General features: G+C 35.7%; 1 pseudogene; it reads left to right on the top strand.

Annotated features, from left to right (window-relative positions):
• The first annotated feature begins 2,405 nt into the window (after positions 1-2,405).
• On the top strand, positions 2,406-3,622 carry LOC149151280 (dolichyl-diphosphooligosaccharide--protein glycosyltransferase subunit DAD1 pseudogene; annotated as a pseudogene).
• The last annotated feature ends 3,418 nt before the right edge of the window (positions 3,623-7,040 follow it).

The following is a 7,040-nucleotide window of genomic DNA, read 5'->3' as shown; positions in this document are numbered from 1 at the left end:
TCCATCATCAATACCAAATCCATCAATTGATTTTCACGTGTCCAACCAAATGTGTATAATGTTCATAAACAACAACATGGAACTGCAAAATAGAATCTTAACATAGGTGGCTATCTACGTTAAAAGGGGCATCATAAATGCTCATGTGACATCCTTGTGGAACCCTTCAATAACAATTAGAGTTGAAATAGATTCAACGATCTATCATGGGAAATAGCATTTGAACCCAGATATCCTATAAGGTGGTACCAAACCAAAATAATGGCAAGCAATAGATTAGTGCACTATCAATTTCAGTAGAAGGTGTTAGTATAAGTTTTATGCATATAATTTCTTTAAAACCTTAGTGAGTATAAAAGTCCCACTCTTCCAATTTGATGGTTTTTCATCTTCCAAACCCATTTAGTTAATCTTGGAAATAAACGACTCAAAACCTCAGAAACTATTTCCAACATGATTTTCATACTTTATTTTTTTGTGTAAATTGAGAGAAATGTCCTCTAAATGAATGGAATAAAGCTAAAGATCACTTCCTTTACCATATTTAGGTGTTAATGTGATAAAAGTAGCATTGAGACAGGACAATATCTATTGAGAACATATAGATTCTTCAACTAAGGTGTGCACTTCAACTCCAATGAACAACCAACAGGCTTGGAAGAAGTCTAATGCAAAAGCATATAGACCTAGAGCTTTGTTTTGAGGCATTGACATAACAACATCTTCGACCTTAGCAAACAAGATTTCCCTCATCAAGGAATTATTTTGATATTAGTGAACAAGATGATGAATGTGTGTAGTAATGTGGTGGATGTCATCTCGTCTATTGGATAATTTCTCTATAAGCATGTCATGGAAATAAGAGACTACTCCATTCTCCATGTTGTTGTCTATCCTGAATGGAGAGGGAGAAAATCCTAATGTGATGTCGATGCTTAATCATTGCCTTGTTGAAAGAATATGTGTTACACTCCCCTTTCATCATTGCCTTGTTGAAAGAATATGTGTTACACTCCCCTTTCAGCCATTACACCCATGACATTTTCCTCTATAGAATTTCCTCTTGCTTCCTAGTCTACTCAATTTTACCAATCAGTTTCCCCTCTTCCATGATTAGGGCCTCCAAATGTCCTTTCACTATGATCTATTATTGCACTTGTTGCATACAAGCTTGCAAAACTTACTCATATGTCAATATGTGGCCCAACTCTTTATGATTCCACTCCTTAACTTTTAGTTTGAGTTTCTTCAATTTAAGCTGGAAAATATGCATCTGATTCGTACTTTGGACATTTATTTCCTCCCATCAAATTTTAACTTTCGACATGAATTATGAATCTTGAAGCCAAAAACTCTTGAATCGAAAGGTAAAATCTTCAAATCTAACTCCACACAAATTAGCCAATGATCCATTTTGAAACATATTATGTATAACTTACCATTATTTTTTTTTTTCACTAGATTAAGTCAGTCATCATAAATGACTAGTACAACTAATTTGTGGCTTGGTAAATAAGATATATATATATACACTTTCCATTATTCATTTATATAATATAATATATATCTTTAGCTTAAATGTTATATGTTTGAATTTTTCTACATGATTTTATTTAAAATTTAGTAAAAAGATATTTTATTCATTGTCATATTTTAATTTATTTTCCTAATATTAAATCATTTCCTACATTCAAAGTAGCATTCTAAACCATATAAAACCAAAATTTCATCCCAAACTTAAAAACCGATTATACATGAATATCATTGATCTTCACTCTGTAGTCCTCGAAGTGGTGAATTCACAAACAATGTCGCAACCTCATAAGGTTTTTTTGTGCATATTAAACGGAATCTACGCTCATCCGGCAATATCACGCCAATAAGGCAAGTGTATGCCAAGTTTTGTTTGAAGGCATCTTACTACCGCCATGCCAGTGACAACACAGTAAACGAAGCCAATAAAGCAGTGTGCTCTGTCACACTTTTCCAGTTTCAAGAACGTGACTGTAAACGCTTAGACTCAACAATTGTGCGAGTTACGTGATACCAATATCATAATAAAATAGAGAAATCAATATGATAAATAATATCTCAAAGTAACGCACCACAAGCTAAACAGCAATCTTGGTAATATGCCATCTTTATAGATACAATGGAAGAATATAAACAGAAGTTTAAGGAAACTTAAAAGCAGCAGCCCCATTCAAGGAAACAACAACTAAGTTCAGGTTGAGGAGGAAATAAAACGTTATTGCTTGAAATTCAGACGTCATACCATAATTTCTGTCCATGTTAACATAATGTTACGATCCTAAGTCAAACTTATCAATTTGAGTTGCAATGAGGACTCAAACTCCCAAGTCAAACATGAGTTAGGTTGACTTGACAATTCTAATTCAAATCGACTTATTATGTCCAAAATCCATATTGTTCTGTAGTATGTACCATCATATGTACTTTGAAATGCATTAGAATTGAAAACTTGCATTATATGTTAAATGGGAACCTCAACAGCTAAGGATGCACAAGTTCTCGTTGCATCCCTTCGATCTGCATACTCTGCAACTCCTACCAAGTTGAAGATCATCGATCTGTATGTGGTCTATGCAGTTCTCACGGCAGTTGTGCAGGTTGTCTACATGGCAATAGTTGGATCATTTCCCTTCAATGCTTTTCTTTCAGGAGTTCTATCCTGCACGGGGTCAGCTGTGCTTGCAGTTTGTTTGCAGATGCAAGTCAACGAAGAAAACAAGGGATTCAAGGATCTTCCTCCAGAAAGAGCATTTGCAGATTTTGTTTTGTGCAATTTTTCACTTCACTTGGTGATAATGAACTTCCTAGATTAGTGGATAAGGACATGCAGAATTGGAATGAGAGGGTACCCGTCACAAAGCAACAACATTATAGGGGCCTGATTCCTATTTTTCTGTTATTATAGCTACTGTTCTATATTGTTTTATGAAGTTTCTTTGTCAATATGATCTAATAATTATGCATATATGAAAATTATTTATGTAGGGTCTGCGTGTCACTCATTTTCTTTTCCCAATTTTCTCAAGCTGCAACATGATACACTGGCGTTTATGCAGGTTGATAACCTAGCTGTAATCCTACCTCGATACAGTGATATTATAAGATTTATAACCTAGATCAATTTAGTGTGGAATTGTCATTTTGTTCTTGATACATGTTTACATGTCTGTTGTTAATTTTTTTTTTTCTAACAGTTTCCGTTTTACTGCTTCTTTGTAACTGCAGGTTCTTTCCACGCCTCTGATCAAGTGGTTTAGTGTTTCTGTGCATGCAGAGGTATCAAGTGACATGAGCCACCAAATGCTGATGCTAGAAAAGATTTGGCACCCAATCCTGACTCTCTACAGAATTGCTACCCACTGATATCCTTTGATTCAAGTCTTGTAAACCAACAATCACCTTTGCTAGTTTCAGCTAATGTGAATGGGTGCCCAATATTTCTGCTGGCAGAAATTGGGGCTTATGTGATAACCAGAAGAAATATGGATACTGTTAATTTATGTGGTTCCTCTGACCTTAGTGAGGCTCCACGATTTCCTCTTGTAGCGATACAATTTAACATGATGACATCAAGACAGTTATATCAATGCAATAATTTAGATTTTCCCAATGTCAAATTTAGCTCTTCAAGCAACCGAAATCAAAATTCCGTAGCAATTTCAAGCATTTCATACATGGATAGTGAATATTCAACTTCAACTCAGTGAAAATGGATGAAGGATGAGAAGAATGAAAATGCATGAAAGATGAGAAGAACAAAATATTTGTCCACTATTTATGTTAATAAGAATGCTTATGTTCTAAAAGTTTGGTGGTTATTCACATATTCTGAATCATTCACATATTCTGAATCATATGACATCAAGTGTGCCATTTGCTATAATATATGCATTTTAGGAAACATTTTTTTTTTTCTACATATGAGCAAATGACATAAAGGCCTCTTATGTAAAATCAAGGCTCCAATAACATTTAGATCACTGATGTGGCTGGCTCTAAATAGCAATATCTACTTGGGAGGTACTTCAAAAGAGATCCTGGCAAGGACCAGGTCCTCTTATGTTATGTAGAAAAGATGAACTGAACATCAATCATTTATTGATGGACTGCCCATTTACAAAGGAGCCATTGAAGAAAGTTTTTTCTCTAACAAGGGGGATAGGTAAATGGGAAGGCCTTTCCTTGGTGGAAGCTCCAAAAGATGGAGGGAAAACTCAATATTGGTGAATCATAAAGCTCTTCCCTGCATTGTCTCTTGGTCAATTTAGATCACAAGATATGACATTCATTTCAGGATAAATGTTGCACCCCCCCTGGAAATGTTTAAAAAATCAAGTATATTTGTGAGGATGTACATGATCTAATGCAGAAGGCACAAAAGAAATCAAACCTCCTGTAATTGACAAATCCAAAGCTGGGAATTATTCAATGGAACCAGCCAAGGGAACCCAGCCCTCGTGGAGCAGGAATTCTGTATCTCAATGAAAGATACTACTTCACCTTTAAACATCAAGCAGTGAAACAAATAATTGGGCAGAGCTTCATGCACTTCTAAATCTGCTGAAGGTAGCTGTGGAAAAAGGTCTTATCCAGATTGCAGGTGTTTGGGGACTCCAATCTCATGATAGAATGGGTCCATGGATTCTTCAATCTACAAAACATCTCTGAAGCCCCTCCTTGATCAGATATTGGCAGTGGCACCAGAGTTTGAAGATATTTCTTTTCCACGTGTAAGAAGTTAGTTCAATAGAGTTGTCAGTGAGCTCTTTAAGCAGGGTGTGTTGGATTGTTGAAAATATCATTTCGGGAAATATATTACCGATGAACCAGAAAGAAACTTCTCAAAAATATCAAGGAAAATATTTGCAATTATCAGAAGATATCAATAAGAATAAACATAGACCTGAATAATTGTGAAAATATCAGACAAACCAGCAACCTTATTCGCAACACTGGTTGGGACAGCAATGTATGCTTCAGACTGAGGATCATAGGAAGGTGGAGGAGCCTTTTCATATGCCTGAATTCAATACCTCCTTGTCAACTCTCAAGCGACCTAAAAATCCAAAATTGCACTGTTTATGGTAATAGGAGGAAATGATGAAGAGGATATCTTAATCCTTAAGAAATCTTGCAGTATTTCAATTTTTGAGAGTCAGTTTCGAGGCACAGCACACTTATTTTTGTTGTAATTTTTGTTAACCAGTAATATGATGCCCATACATGGACTGTAACTAGATGCAACATTAAATGCATGCCTAGGATTAGCATAGACTGTCTATGGACTTTTTTTTTTATTATTTTTATTTTTATTTTTTTAGCATAACGAGTTACTAATACATGCTGACATTAATGGTCATTATCATCCATCCTCAAAATTATGTCCCCCACTCAAGAGTTCTTTTCTAACTCCACCTGTATGTAGTGTTTAGTAACTCCCACCCGTAAGTGTCACTTCATCAAGAGTTGAGTTGTAACTCATATTTTCTTAAGAAAATTGGGATCACTAGCCATAAAATGGCTCTTAGACATTAGAGTAGGGATTTTTTTTTGTTAAGAGTGTTATTGCAGGTAGTGTGGATGAGACACTCTGAGACAAGAGTAGCCTGCAAACTGCCTGGACTTCACACTGAATTGGCATTCATACCTTCTCAGGAAAGTTTTAGACAATATGAGCAGAGGTTTTGGAGCATTTGTCGGTTGCTACTAGTAGCTACTCTTGGTTTTTCTTCTGTTGTTAGCGTTATAGAATCTGCTAACAAATCTACTAAAACTGCTGGAGTTTCTATCATTTAATGTTGAAACTGATGTTGCTGGCATTAAAGATTAATACTCTTGTTTTTCATTTCTGTTGTTTGCTGCTGAAAGTGTCCATCACTTTCAGGCTTAATAAAAATTGATGCCAAGTTTTGGCTCATAAAAATAAATCATATCGAGGACAGGAACAGTAAATCCACTTAGGGATATGGAAACATGGGGTTCAACTCCAAGGCCTCATTTAATTTTGATTAATATGTTTGGCCCCTTGGTATGTTGGCCCTTGATAATACCAACTCAATCCTTAATGACTGAGAGTGGGAATTTGAAGTTACATGGGACAAAGAGTGGCTGCCATGAATGGGCTTTCATGTGGATCATCAACACCACAAACTGGAAACTCCTTGGGAGCCTGGAAGAGACAGTACATCACATGCCTTCATAATTTCCTACTGAAGGTCTGAAAATTCTGTGTATCTCAGGATTTCTGTTTGTTTTGGTCTGGGCCTGAATTTCGAGAATATGGCAGAGCAAAGGACAAAGAGGACAAAGGAGAGTTTCGGCCATGACTGAATTATCATCAGGAAAGGACCCTTTCTTGTAATTGATGAGAGTGGACAGCACACTTTATTGAAAAATGTAACTAGTGTCAGTCTTCATAATGTAATGTAAAACAATCATTGTTATATTTATTATATTCATTATTATATTTATTTTTGGTCAAAGAATGTTCTTCATGCATATAGAGTCAAAAAGAAATTATTGAGTCATGTCCCATTTGGACATTTGTAAGAAAAAGAATTTTGAATTTTATTGAGTCAAAGTCCACCAAAATTTGCCAAGTCAGCCCCCTCCATGGGAATAAGTCGGCCTGGGCCTCCAAGAGCCACCTATTCGACCACCTGGACAGATATATATGAACTGGAACATATGATTGACTCGGTTAATTGGTTGGTAGAATAAGTAGCTCATTACAAGGCTGCCATCCAGACTTTGCTTTCTGATTTATGTTGTGGATGCAAATGCTATACTAGTGCCCACTAATATTTGTAATTTGGTTTAAATGGACCACAGCTGCAAAATTTGCATTCGTAAACATTATGTCAAATGCAGATTATACATTTTCATATATAGCTTGAGAATAATAAACCCGTCTCCTATCCATTAACAATTTAACACCCGGCACAGACTCAAGATTTTATTAAAATCAGTTCACTGGGGAAAAACCCTTTCGTACCATTTCCTGCACC

Source organism: Pinus tabuliformis, chromosome 9, assembly GCF_031772625.1.
Source record: "Pinus tabuliformis cultivar Carrire ecotype Pingquan chromosome 9, CPIR1, whole genome shotgun sequence".
In the NCBI taxonomy this organism is placed as follows: Eukaryota; Viridiplantae; Streptophyta; class Pinopsida; order Pinales; family Pinaceae; genus Pinus; species Pinus tabuliformis.
The sequence above is the reverse complement of the archived record's forward strand: the minus strand, read 5'-3'. Positions and strand labels throughout refer to the sequence as shown.